General features: G+C 34.9%; 8 non-coding genes across 8 annotated transcripts; all 8 read right to left on the reverse strand.

Moving 5' to 3' along the window:
- Positions 1 to 3779: 3779 nt before the first annotated feature.
- On the reverse strand, positions 3780 to 3861 carry TRNAS-ACU (transfer RNA serine (anticodon ACU)). Its single transcript has one exon. It is a non-coding gene; the product is annotated as a tRNA-Ser (tRNA).
- Positions 3862 to 4904: 1043 nt separating this feature from the next.
- Positions 4905 to 4986, reverse strand: TRNAC-GCA (transfer RNA cysteine (anticodon GCA)). The gene has a single exon. It is a non-coding gene; the product is annotated as a tRNA-Cys (tRNA).
- Positions 4987 to 6029: 1043 nt separating this feature from the next.
- TRNAS-GCU (transfer RNA serine (anticodon GCU)) lies at positions 6030 to 6111 on the reverse strand. The gene has a single exon. It is a non-coding gene; the product is annotated as a tRNA-Ser (tRNA).
- A 1968-nt stretch (positions 6112 to 8079) lies between these two features.
- On the reverse strand, positions 8080 to 8161 carry TRNAS-ACU (transfer RNA serine (anticodon ACU)). Its single transcript has one exon. It is a non-coding gene; the product is annotated as a tRNA-Ser (tRNA).
- Positions 8162 to 9204: 1043 nt separating this feature from the next.
- TRNAC-GCA (transfer RNA cysteine (anticodon GCA)) lies at positions 9205 to 9286 on the reverse strand. The gene has a single exon. It is a non-coding gene; the product is annotated as a tRNA-Cys (tRNA).
- A 1043-nt stretch (positions 9287 to 10329) lies between these two features.
- Positions 10330 to 10411, reverse strand: TRNAS-GCU (transfer RNA serine (anticodon GCU)). The gene has a single exon. It is a non-coding gene; the product is annotated as a tRNA-Ser (tRNA).
- Positions 10412 to 14523: 4112 nt separating this feature from the next.
- TRNAS-ACU (transfer RNA serine (anticodon ACU)) lies at positions 14524 to 14605 on the reverse strand. The gene has a single exon. It is a non-coding gene; the product is annotated as a tRNA-Ser (tRNA).
- A 1045-nt stretch (positions 14606 to 15650) lies between these two features.
- Positions 15651 to 15732, reverse strand: TRNAS-GCU (transfer RNA serine (anticodon GCU)). Its single transcript has one exon. It is a non-coding gene; the product is annotated as a tRNA-Ser (tRNA).
- Between the last annotated feature and the right edge of the window lie 1064 nt (positions 15733 to 16796).

Genomic DNA, 16796 nt, shown 5'->3' on the forward strand with positions numbered 1-16796 from the left:
GATTTCTTAATTGAACTAGTTTATTTTTGACATTTGAGTGTCAGCTTCACTTATGAAGCATTATTTGCAAAAATCCCATTTCCAAGCAAACAATTCCAAACCGACTAAGATGGGATTTGAACCATTGCGTGCAGAGCACAATGGATTAGCAGTCTATCGCCTTAACCACTTGGCCACCTTGTCTTTCTGGCACAAAAATAGAAGGGTTTTCTGACACCACTTGTCATATTTTAAATCAATTCTTTATACATTGTTGGTTGTGTTCTCACCAATATCACAGGCTTGTTAGCAGGTCCAATTTCAAGTGAGCCTTTGCTTAAAGAACATTTATTTTACTTTAAATGTTACCTATATTTGTGAACTACTACACCATCATGTTGATCCATCATAAATGACAAAAATTCATAACATACACATCTAGCCAGTGACATGACTTCTACTATAACAGTAATTGTAGATTTTCACTAAATGTGTGCTTTGAATGTCTTTAATGAAAAGCATTGATCATTGAATTAGATTTCTTAATTGAACTAGTTTATTTTTGACATTTGAGTGTCAGCTTCACTTATGAAGCATTATTTGCAAAAATTCCATTTCCTTGCAAACAATTCCAAACCGATGAAGATGGGATTTGAACCCATGCGTGCAGAGTACAACGGATTAGCAGTCCATAGCCTTAACCACTCAACCACCTCGTCTTTCTGGCACAAAAACAGAAGGGTTTTCTGACACCACATGTCATATTTTAAATCAATTATTTATACATTGATGGTTGTGTTCTCAGCAATATCACAGGCTTGTTAGCAAGTCCACTTTCAAGTGAGCCTTTGCTTAAAGAACATTTATTTTACTTTAAACGTAACCTATATTTGTGAACTACTACACCATCATGTTGATCCATCACAAATGACAAAAAATCATAACATACACATCTGGCCAATGACATGACTTCTACTATAACAGTAATGGTAGATTTTCACTAAATGTGTGCTATGTATGTCTTTAGTGAAAAGCATTGTTCATTGAAGTAGATTTCTTAATTGAACTAGTTTATTTTTGACATTTGAGTGTCAGCTTCACTTATGAAGCATTATTTGCAAAAATTCCATTTCCAAGCAAACAATTCCAAACCGACAATTGAACCCATGCGTGCAGAGCACAATGGATTAGCAATCCATGGCCTTAACCACTCCGCCACCTCATCTTTCTGGCACAAATAAAGAAGGGTTTTCTGACACCACTTGTCATATTTTAAATCAATTCTTTATACATTGTTGGTTGTGTTCTCAGCAATATCACAGGCTTGTTAGCAAGTCCACTTTCAAGTGAGCCTTTGCTTAAAGAACATTTATTTTACTTTAAACGTAACCTATATTTGTGAACTACTACACCATCATGTTGATCCATCACCAACGACAAAAAATCATAACATACACATCTAGCCAATGACATGACTTCTACTATAACAGTAATGGCAGATTTTCACTAAATGTGTTCTATGTATGTCTTTAATGAAAAGCATTGTTCATTGAAGTAGATTTCTTAATTGAATTAGTTTATTTCTGACATTTGAGTGTCAGCTTCACTTATGAAGCATTATTTGCAAAAATTCCATGTCCAAGCAAACGATTCCGAACCGACAATTGAACCCATGCGTGCAGAGCACAATGGATTAGCAGTCCATTGCCTTAACCACTCAGCCACCACGTCTTTCTGGTTCAAATAATGAAGGGTTTACTGACACCACTTGTCATATTTTAAATCAATTCTTTATACATTGTTGGTTGTGTTCTCAGCAATATCACAGGCTTGTTAGCAAGTCCAGTTTCAATTGAGCCTTTGCTTAAAGAACATTTATTTTACTTTAAACATAACCTATATTTGTGAACTACTACACCATCATGTTGATCCTTCACAAACGACAAAAAATCATAACATACACATCTAGCCAATGACATGACTTCTACTATAACAGTAATGGTAGATTTTCACTAAATGTGTGATATGTATGTCTTGAATGAAAAGTATTGTTCATTGAAGTAGATTTCTTAATTGAACTAGTTTATTTTTGACATTTGAGTGTCAGCTTCACTTATGAAGCAATATTTGCAAAAATTCAATTTCCAAGCAAACAATTCCAAACCGACGAGGACGGCATTTGCTCCCATGCGTGCAGAGCACAATGGATTAGCAGTCTATCGCCTTAACCACTCGGCCACCTCGTCTTTCTGGCACAAAAAAAGAAGGGTTTTCTGACACCACTTGTCATATTTTAAAGCAATTCTTTATACATTGTTGGTTGTGTTCTCATCAATATCACAGGCTTGTTAGCAAGTCCACTTTCAAGTGAGCCTTTGCTTAAAGAACATTTATTTTACTTTAAATGTTACCTATATTTGTGAACTACTACACCATCATGTTGATCCATCACAAATGACAAAAAATCATAACATACACTTCTGGCCAATGACATGACTTCTACTATAACAGAAATAGTAGATTTTCACTAAATGCGTGCTATGAATGTCTTTAATGAAAAGAATTGTTCATTGAAGTAGATTTCTTAATTGAACTAGTTTATTTTTGACATTTGAGTCTCAGCTTCACATATGAAGCATTATTTGCAAAAATTCCATTTCCAAGCAAACAATTCCAAACCGACGAGGATGGGATTTGAACCCATGCGTGCAGCGCACAATGTATTGTGCTCTGCATGCATGGGTTCAAATCCCATCCTCGTCGGTATGGAATTGTTTGCTTAGAAATGGAATGTTTGCAAATAATGCTTCGTAAGAGAAGTGAAGTGAAGTCCATCGCCTTAACCACTCGGCCACCTCATCTTACTGGCACAAATAAAGAAGGGTTTTCTGACACCACTTGTCATATTTTAAATCAATTCTTTATACATTGTTGGTTGTGTTCTCAGCAATATCACAGGCTTGTTAGCAAGTCCATTTTCAAGTGGGCCTTTGCTTAAAGAACATTTATTTTACTTTAAATGTTACCTATATTTGTGAGCTACTACACCATCGTGTTGATCATTCACAAACGACAAATAATCATAACATACAAATCTGGCCAATGGCATGACGTCTACTATAACAGTAATGGTAGATTTTCACTAAATGTGTGCTATGTATGTCTTTAGTGAAAAGCATTGTTCATTGAAGTAGATTTCTTAATTGAACTAGTTTATTTTTGACAATTGAGTGTCAGCTTCACTTATGAAGCATTATTTGCAAAAATTCCATTTCCAAGCAAACAATTCCAAACCGACAATTGAACCCATGCGTGTAGAGCACAATGGATTAGCAATCCATAGCCTTAACCACTCCGCCACCTCGTCTTTCTGGCACAAATAAAGAAGGGTTTTCTGACTCCACTTGTCATATTTTTAATCAATTCTTTATACATTGTTGGTTGTGTTCTCAGCAATATCACAGGCTTGTTAGCAAGTCCACTTTCAAGTGAGCCTTTGCTTAAAGAACATTTATTTTACTTTAAACGTAACCTATATTTGTGAACTACTACACCATCATGTTGATCCATCACCAACGACAAAAAATCATAACATACACATCTAGCCAATGACATGACTTCTACTATAACAGTAATGGTAGATTTTCACTAAATGTGTTCTATGTATATCTTTAATGAAAAGCATTGTTCATTGAAGTAGATTTCTTAATTGAATTAGTTTATTTTTGACATTTGAGTGTCAGCTTCACTTATGAAGCATTATTTGCAAAAATTCCATTTCCAAGCAAACAATTCCAAACCAACGAGGAAGGGATTTGAACCCATGCACGCAGAGCACAATGGATTAGTAGTCTATCGCCTTAACCACTCGGCCACCTCATCTTTCTGACACAAATAAAGAAGGGTTTTCTGACACCACTTGTCATATTTTAAATCAATTCTTTATACATTGTTGGTTGTGTTCCCATAAATATCACAGGCTTGTTAGCAAGTCTACTTTCAAGTGAGCCTTTGCTTAAAGAACATTTATTTTACTTTAAACGTAACCTTTATTTGTGAACTACTACACCATCATGTTGATCCATCACAAACGACAAAACATCATAACATTCACATCTGGCCAATGACATGACTTCTACTATAACAGTAATGGTAGATTTTTACTAAATGTGTGCTATGTATGACTTTAATGAAAAGCATTGTTCATTGAAGTAGATTTCTTAATTGAACTAGTTTATTTTTGACATTTGAATGTCAGCTTCACTTATGAAGCATTATTTGCAAAAATTCAATTTCCAAGCAAACAATTCCAAACCGACGACGATGGGATTTGAACCAATGCGTGCAGCGCACAATGCATTGTGCTCTGCATGCATGGGTTCAAATCCCATCCTCGTCGGATTGGAATTGCTTGCTTGGATATGGAATTTTTGCAAATAATGCTTCATAAGTGAAGTGAAGTCCATCGCCTTAACCACTCGGCCACGTCGTCTTTCTGGCACAAATAAAGAAGGGATTTCTGACACCACTTGTCATATTTTAAATCAATTCTTTATACATTGTTGGTTGTGTTCTCAGCAATATCACATGCTTGTTAGCAAGTCCACTTTCAAGTGAGCCTTTGCTTAAAGAACATTTATTTTACTTTAAACGTAACCTATATTTGTGAGCTACTACACCATCATGTTGATCCATCACAAACGAAAAATAATAATAACATACCAATATGGCCAATGACATGACGTCTACTATAACAGTAATGGTAGATTGTCACTAAATGTGTGCTATGTATGTCTTTAATGAAAAGCATTGTTCATTGAAGTAGATATCCTAATTGAACTAGTTTATTTTTGACATTTGAGTGTCAGCTTCACTTATGAAGCATTATTTGCAAAAATTCCATTTCCAAGCAAACAAATCCAAACCGATGAAGATGGGATTTGAACACAAGTGTGCAAAGCACAATGGATTTGCAGTCCATCGCCTTAACCACTCGGCCACCTCATCTTTCTAGCACAAATAAAGAACGGTTTTCTGACACAATTTGTCATATTTTAAATCAATTCTTTATACATTGTTGGTTGTGTTCTCAGCAATATCACAGGCTTGTTAGCAAGTCCACTTTCAAGTGAACCTTTGCTTAAAGAACATTTATTTTACTTTAAACGTAACCTATATTTGTGAACTACTACACCATCATGTAGATCCATCACAAATGACAAAAAATCATAACATACACATCTGGCCAATGACATGACTTCTACTATAACAGTAATGTTAGATTTTCACTAAATGTGTTCTATGTATGTCTTTAATGAAAAGCATTGTTCATTGAAGTAGATTTCTTAATTGAACTAGTTTATTTTTCACATTTGAGTGTCAGCTTCACATATGAAGCATTATTTGCAAAAATTCCATTTCCAAGCAAACAATTCCAAACCAACGAGGATGGGATATGAATCCATGCGTGCAGAGCACAATGGATTGTGCTCAGCATGCATGGTTTCAAATCCCATCCTCGTCTGTTTGGAATTGTTTGCTTAGAAATGGAATTTTTGCAAATAATACTTCATAAGTGAAGTGAAGTCCATCTCCTTAACCACTCGGCCACCTCATCTTTCTGGCACAAATAAAGAAGGGTTTTCTGACACCACTTGTCATATTTTAAATTAAATCTTTATACATTGTTGGTTGTGTTCTCAGCAATATCACAGGCTTGTTAGCAAGTCCAGTTTCAAGTGAGCCTTTGCTTAAAGAACATTTATTTTACTTTAAATGTAGCCTATTTTTGTAAACTACTTCACCATCATGTTGATCCATCACAAATGACAAAAAATCATAACATACCAATATGGCCAATGACATGACGTCTACTATAACAGTAATGGTAGATTTTCACTAAATTTGTGCTATGTATGTCTTTAATGAAATGCATTGTTCATTGAAGTAGATTTCTTAATTGAATTAGTTTATTTTTGACATTTGAGTGTCAGCTTCACTTATGAAGCATTATTTGCAAAAATTTAATTTCCAAGCAAACAATTCCAAACCGACGAGGATGGGATTTGAACCCATGCGTGCAGAGCACAATAGATTAGCAGTCCATCACCTTAACCACTCGGCCACCTCGTCTTTTTGCACAAATCTAGAAGGGTTTTCTGACACCACTTGTCATATTTTAAATCAATTCTTTATACATTGTTGGTTGTGTTCTCAGCAATATCACAGGCTTGTTAGCAAGTCCATTTTCAAGTGGGCCTTTGCTTAAAGAACATTTATTTTACTTTAAATGTTACCTATATTTGTGAGCTACTACACCATCGTGTTGATCATTCACAAACGACAAATAATCATAACATACAAATCTGGCCAATGGCATGACGTCTACTATAACAGTAATGGTAGATTTTCACTAAATGTGTGCTATGTATGTCTTTAGTGAAAAGCATTGTTCATTGAAGTAGATTTCTTAATTGAACTAGTTTATTTTTGACATTTGAGTGTCAGCTTCACTTATGAAGCATTATTTGCAAAAATTCCATTTCCAAGCAAACAATTCCAAACCGACTAAGATGGGATTTGAACCATTGCCTGCAGAGCACAATGGATTAGCAGTCTATCGCCTTAACCACTTGGCCACCTTGTCTTTCTGGCACAAAAATAGAAGGGTTTTCTGACACCACTTGTCATATTTTAAATCAATTCTTTATACATTGTTGGTTGTGTTCTCACCAATATCACAGGCTTGTTAGCAGGTCCAATTTCAAGTGAGCCTTTGCTTAAAGAACATTTATTTTACTTTAAATGTTACCTATATTTGTGAACTACTACACCATCATGTTGATCCATCATAAATGACAAAAAATCATAACATACACATCTAGCCAGTGACATGACTTCTACTATAACAGTAATTGTAGATTTTCACTAAATGTGTGCTTTGAATGTCTTTAATGAAAAGCATTGTTCATTGAAGTAGATTTCTTAATTGAACTAGTTTATTTTTGACATTTGAGTGTCAGCTTCACTTATGAAGCATTATTCGCAAAAATTCCATTTCCTTGCAAACAATTCCAAACCGATGAAGATGGGATTTGAACCCATGCGTGCAAAGTACAAGGGATTAGCAGTCCATAGCCTTAACCACTCAGCCACCTCGTCTTTCTGGCACAAAAACAGAAGGGTTTTCTGACACCACATGTCATATTTTAAATCAATTATTTATACATTGATGGTTGTGTTCTCAGCAATATCACAGGCTTGTTAGCAAGTCCACTTTCAAGTGAGCCTTTGCTTAAAGAACATTTATTTTACTTTAAACGTAACCTATATTTGTGAACTACTACACCATCATGTTGATCCATCACAAATGACAAAAAATCATAACATACACATCTGGCCAATGACATGACTTCTACTATAACAGTAATGGTAGATTTTCACTAAATGTGTGCTATGTATGTCTTTAGTGAAAAGCATTGTTCATTGAAGTAGATTTCTTAATTGAACTAGTTTATTTTTGACATTTGAGTGTCAGCTTCACTTATGAAGCATTATTTGCAAAAATTCCATTTCCAAGCAAACAATTCCAAACCGACAATTGAACCCATGCGTGTAGAGCACAATGGATTAGCAATCCATGGCCTTAACCACTCCGCCACCTCGTCTTTCTGGCACAAATAAAGAAGGGTTTTCTGACTCCACTTGTCATATTTTAAATCAATTCTTTATACATTGTTGGTTGTGTTCTCAGCAATATCACAGGCTTGTTAGCAAGTCCACTTTCAAGTGAGCCTTTGCTTAAAGAACATTTATTTTACTTTAAACGTAACCTATATTTGTGAACTACTACACCATCATGTTGATCCATCACCAACGACAAAAAATCATAACATACACATCTAGCCAATGACATGACTTCTACTATAACAGTAATGGTAGATTTTCACTAAATGTGTTCTATGTATATCTTTAATGAAAAGCATTGTTCATTGAAGTAGATTTCTTAATTGAATTAGTTTATTTTTGACATTTGAGTGTCAGCTTCACTTATGAAGCATTATTTGCAAAAATTCCATTTCCAAGCAAACAATTCCAAACCGACGAGGAAGGGATTTGAACCCATGCACGCAGAGCACAATGGATTAGTAGTCCATCGCCTTAACCACTCGGCCACCTAATCTTTCTGACACAAATAAAGAAGGGTTTTCTGACACCACTTGTCATATTTTAAATCAATTCTTTATACATTGTTGGTTGTGTTCCCATAAATATCACAGGCTTGTTAGCAAGTCTACTTTCAAGTGAGCCTTTGCTTAAAGAACATTTATTTTACTTTAAACGTAACCTTTATTTGTGAACTACTACACCATCATGTTGATCCATCACAAACGACAAAACATCATAACATTCACATCTGGCCAATAACATGACTTCTACTATAACAGTAATGGTAGATTTTTACTAAATGTGTGCTATGTATGACTTTAATGAAAAGCATTGTTCATTGAAGTAGATTTCTTAATTGAACTAGTTTATTTTTGACATTTGAGTGTCAGCTTCACTTATGAAGCATTATTTGCAAAAATTCAATTTCCAAGCAAACAATTCCAAACCGACGACGATGGGATTTGAACCAATGCGTGCAGCGCACAATGCATTGTGCTCTGCATGCATGGGTTCAAATCCCATCCTCGTCGGATTGGAATTGCTTGCTTGGATATGGAATTTTTGCAAATAATGCTTCATAAGTGAAGTGAAGTCCATCGCCTTAACCACTCGGCCACGTCGTCTTTCTGGCACAAATAAAGAAGGGATTTCTGACACCACTTGTCATATTTTAAATCAATTCTTTATACATTGTTGGTTGTGTTCTCAGCAATATCACATGCTTGTTAGCAAGTCCACTTTCAAGTGAGCCTTTGCTTAAAGAACATTTATTTTACTTTAAACGTAACCTATATTTGTGAGCTACTACACCATCATGTTGATCCATCACAAACGACAAATAATAATAACATACCAATATGGCCAATGACATGACGTCTACTATAACAGTAATGGTAGATTTTCACTAAATGTGTGCTATGTATGTCTTTAATGAAAAGCATTGTTCATTGAAGTAGATATCCTAATTGAACTAGTTTATTTTTGACATTTGATAGTCAGCTTCACTTATGAAGCATTATTTGCAAAAATTCCATTTCCAAGCAAACAAATCCAAACCGATGAAGATGGGATTTGAACACAAGTGTGCAAAGCACAATGGATTTGCAGTCCATCGCCTTAACCACTCGGCCACCTCATCTTTCTAGCACAAATAAAGAACGGTTTTCTGACACAATTTGTCATATTTTAAATCAATTCTTTATACATTGTTGGTTGTGTTCTCAGCAATATCACAGGCTTGTTAGCAAGTCCACTTTCAAGTGAACCTTTGCTTAAAGAACATTTATTTTACTTTAAATGTAACCTATATTTGTGAACTACTACACCATCATGTAGATCCATCACAAATGACAAAAAATCATAACATACTCATCTGGCCAATGACATGACTTCTACTATAACAGTAATGTTAGATTTTCACTAAATGTGTTCTATGTATGTCTTTAATGAAAAGCATTGTTCATTGAAGTAGATTTCTTAATTGAACTAGTTTATTTTTCACATTTGAGTGTCAGCTTCACATATGAAGCATTATTTGCAAAAATTCCATTTCCAAGCAAACAATTCCAAACCAACGAGGATGGGATATGAATCCATGCGTGCAGAGCACAATGGATTGTGCTCAGCATGCATGGTTTCAAATCCCATCCTCGTCTGTTTGGAATTGTTTGCTTAGAAATGGAATTTTTGCAAATAATACTTCATAAGTGAAGTGAAGTCCATCTCCTTAACCACTCGGCCACCTCATCTTTCTGGCACAAATAAAGAAGGGTTTTCTGACACCACTTGTCATATTTTAAATTAAATCTTTATACATTGTTGGTTGTGTTCTCAGCAATATCACAGGCTTGTTAGCAAGTCCAGTTTCAAGTGAGCCTTTGCTTAAAGAACATTTATTTTACTTTAAATGTAGCCTATTTTTGTAAACTACTTCACCATCATGTTGATCCATCACAAATGACAAAAAATCATAACATACCAATATGGCCAATGACATGACGTCTACTATAACAGTAATGGTAGATTTTCACTAAATTTGTGCTATGTATGTCTTTAATGAAATGCATTGTTCATTGAAGTAGATTTCTTAATTGAATTAGTTTATTTTTGACATTTGAGTGTCAGCTTCACTTACGAAGCATTATTTGCAAAAATTTAATTTCCAAGCAAACAATTCCAAACCGACGAGGATGGGATTTGAACCCATGCGTGCAGAGCACAATAGATTAGCAGTCCATCACCTTAACCACTCGGCCACCTCGTCTTTTTGCACAAATCTAGAAGGTTTTTCTGACACCTCTTGTCATACTTTAAATCAATTCTTTACACATTGTTGGTTGTGTTCTCAGCAATATCACAGGCTTGTTAGCAAGTCCACTTTCAAGTGAGCCTTTGTTTAAAGAACATTTATTTTGCTTTAAACGTAACCTATATTTGTGAACTACTACACCATCATGTTGATCCATCACAAATGACAAAAAAATCATAACATACACATCTGGCCAATGACATGACTTCTACTATAACAGTAATGGTAGATTTTCACTAAAAGTTGGCTATGTATGTCTTTAATAAAAAGCATTGTTCATTGAAGTAGATTTCTTAATTGAACTAGTTTATTTTTGACAATGGATTGTGCACTGCATGCATGGGTTCAAATCCCATCCTCATCGGTTTGGAATTGCTTGCTTGGATATGGAATTTTTGCAAATAATGCTTCATAAGTGAAGTGAATTGAAGTCCATCGCCTTAACCATTCGGCCACCTCATCTTTCTGGCACAAATAAAGAAGGGTTTTCTGACACCACTTGTCATATTTTAAATCAATTCTTTATACATTGTTGGTTGTGTTCTCTGCAATATCAAAGGCTTGTTAGCAAGTCCACTTTCAAGTGAGCCTTTGCTTAAAGAACATTTATTTTACTTTAAACGTAACCTTTATTTGTGAACTACTACACCATCATGTTGATCCATCACCAACGACAAAAAATCATAACATACACATCTAGCCAATGACATGACTTCTACTATAACAGTAATGGCAGATTTTCACTAAATGTGTTCTATGTATGTCTTTAATGAAAAGCATTGTTCATTGAAGTAGATTTCTTAATTGAATTAGTTTATTTTTGACATTTGAGTGTCAGCTTCACTTATGAAGCATTATTTGCAAAAATTCCATGTCCAAGCAAACGATTCCGAACCGACAATTGAACCCATGCGTGCAGAGCACAATGGATTAGCAGTCCATTGCCTTAACCACTCGGCCACCACGTCTTTCTGGTGCAAATAATGAAGGGTTTACTGACACCACTTGTCATATTTTAAATCAATTCTTTATACATTGTTGGTTGTGTTCTCAGCAATATCACAGGCTTGTTAGCAAGTCCACTTTCAATTGAGCCTTTGCTTAAAGAACATTTATTTTACTTTAAACATAACCTATATTTGTGAACTACTACACCATCATGTTGATCCTTCACAAACGACAAAAAATCATAACATACACATCTAGCCAATGACATGACTTCTACTATAACAGTAATGGTAGATTTTCACTAAATGTGTGATATGTATGTCTTGAATGAAAAGTATTGTTCATTGAAGTAGATTTCTTAATTGAACTAGTTTATTTTTGACATTTGAGTGTCAGCTTCACTTATGAAGCAATATTTGCAAAAATTCAATTTCCAAGCAAACAATTCCAAACCGACGAGGACGGCATTTGCTCCCATGCGTGCAGAGCACAATGGATTAGCAGTCCATCGCCTTAACCACTCGGCCACCTTGTCTTTCTGGCACAAAAAAAGAAGGGTTTTCTGACACCACTTGTCATATTTTAAAGCAATTCTTTATACATTGTTGGTTGTGTTCTCATCAATATCACAGGCTTGTTAGCAAGTCCACTTTCAAGTGAGCCTTTGCTTAAAGAACATTTATTTTACTTTAAATGTTACCTATATTTGTGAACTACTACACCATCATGTTGATCCATCACAAATGACAAAAAATCATAACATACACTTCTGGCCAATGACATGACTTCTACTATAACAGAAATAGTAGATTTTCACTAAATGCGTGCTATGAATGTCTTTAATGAAAAGAATTGTTCATTGAAGTAGATTTCTTAATTGAACTAGTTTATTTTTGACATTTGAGTCTCAGCTTCACATATGAAGCATTATTTGCAAAAATTCCATTTCCAAGCAAACAATTCCAAACCGACGAGGATGGGATTTGAACCCATGCGTGCAGCGCACAATGGATTGTGCTCTGCATGCATGGGTTCAAATCCCATCCTCGTCGGTATGGAATTGTTTGCTTAGAAATGGAATGTTTGCAAATAATGCTTCGTAAGAGAAGTGAAGTGAAGTCCATCGCCTTAACCACTCGGCCACCTCATCTTACTGGCACAAATAAAGAAGGGTTTTCTGACACCACTTGTCATATTTTAAATCAATTCTTTATACATTGTTGGTTGTGTTCTCAGCAATATCACAGGCTTGTTAGCAAGTCCATTTTCAAGTGGGCCTTTGCTTAAAGAACATTTATTTTACTTTAAATGTTACCTATATTTGTGAGCTACTACACCATCGTGTTGATCATTCACAAACGACAAATAATCATAACATACAAATCTGGCCAATGGCATGACGTCTACTATAACAGTAATGGTAGATTTTCACTAAATGTGTGCTATGTATGTCTTTAGTGAAAAGCATTGTTCATTGAAGTAGATTTCTTAATTGAACTAGTTTATTTTTGACATTTGAGTGTCAGCTTCACTTATGAAGCATTATTTGCAAAAATCCCATTTCCAAGCAAACAATTCCAAACCGACTAAGATGGGATTTGAACCATTGCCTGCAGAGCACAATGGATTAGCAGTCTATCGCCTTAACCACTTGGCCACCTTGTCTTTCTGGCACAAAAATAGAAGGGTTTTCTGACACCACTTGTCATATTTTAAATCAATTCTTTATACATTGTTGGTTGTGTTCTCACCAATATCACAGGCTTGTTAGCAGGTCCAATTTCAAGTGAGCCTTTGCTTAAAGAACATTTATTTTACTTTAAATGTTACCTATATTTGTGAACTACTACACCATCATGTTGATCCATCATAAATGACAAAAAATCATAACATACACATCTAGCCAGTGACATGACTTCTACTATAACAGTAATTGTAGATTTTCACTAAATGTGTGCTTTGAATGTCTTTAATGAAAAGCATTGTTCATTGAAGTAGATTTCTTAATTGAACTAGTTTATTTTTGACATTTGAGTGTCAGCTTCACTTATGAAGCATTATTCGCAAAAATTCCATTTCCTTGCAAACAATTCCAAACCGATGAAGATGGGATTTGAACCCATGCGTGCAAAGTACAAGGGATTAGCAGTCCATAGCCTTAACCACTCAGCCACCTCGTCTTTCTGGCACAAAAACAGAAGGGTTTTCTGACACCACATGTCATATTTTAAATCAATTATTTATACATTGATGGTTGTGTTCTCAGCAATATCACAGGCTTGTTAGCAAGTCCACTTTCAAGTGAGCCTTTGCTTAAAGAACATTTATTTTACTTTAAACGTAACCTATATTTGTGAACTACTACACCATCATGTTGATCCATCACAAATGACAAAAAATCATAACATACACATCTGGCCAATGACATGACTTCTACTATAACAGTAATGGTAGATTTTCACTAAATGTGTGCTATGTATGTCTTTAGTGAAAAGCATTGTTCATTGAAGTAGATTTCTTAATTGAACTAGTTTATTTTTGACATTTGAGTGTCAGCTTCACTTATGAAGCATTATTTGCAAAAATTCCAGTTCCAAGCAAACAATTCCAAACCGACAATTGAACCCATGCGTGTAGAGCACAATGGATTAGCAATCCATGGCCTTAACCACTCCGCCACCTCGTCTTTCTGGCACAAATAAAGAAGGGTTTTCTGACTCCACTTGTCATATTTTAAATCAATTCTTTATACATTGTTGGTTGTGTTCTCAGCAATATCACAGGCTTGTTAGCAAGTCCACTTTCAAGTGAGCCTTTGCTTAAAGAACATTTATTTTACTTTAAACGTAACCTATATTTGTGAACTACTACACCATCATGTTGATCCATCACCAACGACAAAAAATCATAACATACACATCTAGCCAATGACATGACTTCTACTATAACAGTAATGGTAGATTTTCACTAAATGTGTTCTATGTATATCTTTAATGAAAAGCATTGTTCATTGAAGTAGATTTCTTAATTGAATTAGTTTATTTTTGACATTTGAGTGTCAGCTTCACTTATGAAGCATTATTTGCAAAAATTCCATTTCCAAGCAAACAATTCCAAACCGACGAGGAAGGGATTTGAACCCATGCACGCAGAGCACAATGGATTAGTAGTCCATCGCCTTAACCACTCGGCCACCTAATCTTTCTGACACAAATAAAGAAGGGTTTTCTGACACAATTTGTCATATTTTAAATCAATTCTTTATACATTGTTGGTTGTGTTCTCAGCAATATCACAGGCTTGTTAGCAAGTCCACTTTCAAGTGAACCTTTGCTTAAAGAACATTTATTTTACTTTAAACGTAACCTATATTTGTGAACTACTACACCATCATGTAGATCCATCACAAATGACAAAAAATCATAACATACACATCTGGCCAATGACATGACTTCTACTATAACAGTAATGTTAGATTTTCACTAAATGTGTTCTATGTATGTCTTTAATGAAAAGCATTGTTCATTGAAGTAGATTTCTTAATTGAACTAGTTTATTTTTCACATTTGAGTGTCAGCTTCACATATGAAGCATTATTTGCAAAAATTCCATTTCCAAGCAAACAATTCCAAACCAACGAGGATGGGATATGAATCCATGCGTGCAGAGCACAATGGATTGTGCTCAGCATGCATGGTTTCAAATCCCATCCTCGTCTGTTTGGAATTGTTTGCTTAGAAATGGAATTTTTGCAAATAATACTTCATAAGTGAAGTGAAGTCCATCTCCTTAACCACTCGGCCACCTCATCTTTCTGGCACAAATAAAGAAGGGTTTTCTGACACCACTTGTCATATTTTAAATTAAATCTTTATACATTGTTGGTTGTGTTCTCAGCAATATCACAGGCTTGTTAGCAAGTCCAGTTTCAAGTGAGCCTTTGCTTAAAGAACATTTATTTTACTTTAAATGTAGCCTATTTTTGTAAACTACTTCACCATCATGTTGATCCATCACAAATGACAAAAAATCATAACATACCAATATGGCCAATGACATGACGTCTACTATAACAGTAATGGTAGATTTTCACTAAATTTGTGCTATGTATGTCTTTAATGAAATGCATTGCATTCATTGAAGTAGATTTCTTAATTGAATTAGTTTATTTTTGACATTTGAGTGTCAGCTTCACTTACGAAGCATTATTTGCAAAAATTTAATTTCCAAGCAAACAATTCCAAACCGACGAGGATGGGATTTGAACCCATGCGTGCAGAGCACAATAGATTAGCAGTCCATCACCTTAACCACTCGGCCACCTCGTCTTTTTGCACAAATCTAGAAGGGTTTTCTGACACCTCTTGTCATACTTTAAATCAATTCTTTACACATTGTTGGTTGTGTTCTCAGCAATATCACAGGCTTGTTAGCAAGTCCACTTTCAAGTGAGCCTTTGTTTAAAGAACATTTATTTTGCTTTAAACGTAACCTATATTTGTGAACTACTACACCATCATGTTGATCCATCACAAATGACAAAAAAATCATAACATACACATCTGGCCAATGACATGACTTCTACTATAACAGTAATGGTAGATTTTCACTAAAAGTTGGCTATGTATGTCTTTAATAAAAAGCATTGTTCATTGAAGTAGATTTCTTAATTGAACTAGTTTATTTTTGACAATGGATTGTGCACTGCATGCATGGGTTCAAATCCCATCCTCATCGGTTTGGAATTGCTTGCTTGGATATGGAATTTTTGCAAATAATGCTTCATAAGTGAAGTGAATTGAAGTCCATCGCCTTAACCATTCGGCCACCTCATCTTTCTGGCACAAATAAAGAAGGGTTTTCTGACACCACTTGTCATATTTTAAATCAATTCTTTATACATTGTTGGTTGTGTTCTCTGCAATATCAAAGGCTTGTTAGCAAGTCCACTTTCAAGTGAGCCTTTGCTTAAAGAACATTTATTTTACTTTAAACGTAACCTTTATTTGTGAACTACTACACCATCATGTTGATCCATCACAAACGACAAAACATCATAACATGCACATCTGGCCAATGACATGACTTCTACTATAACAGTAATGGTAGATTTTTACTAAATGTGTGCTATATATGACTTTAAAGAAAAGCATTGTTCATTGAAGTAGATTTCTTAATTGAACTAGTTTATTTTTGACATTTGAGTGTCAGCTTCACTTATGAAGCATTATTTGCAAAAATTCCATTTCCAAGCAAACGATTCCAAACCGACAATTGAACCCATGCGTGCAGAGCACAATGGATTAGCAGTCCATCGCCATAACCACTCGGCCACGACGTCTTTCTGGTGCAAATAATGAAGGGTTTTCTGACACCACTTGTCATATTTTAA

Source organism: Taudactylus pleione, unplaced genomic scaffold (assembly GCF_031769625.1).
Source record: "Taudactylus pleione unplaced genomic scaffold, aTauple2 ptg000994l, whole genome shotgun sequence".
Classification (NCBI taxonomy): domain Eukaryota; kingdom Metazoa; phylum Chordata; class Amphibia; order Anura; family Myobatrachidae; genus Taudactylus; species Taudactylus pleione.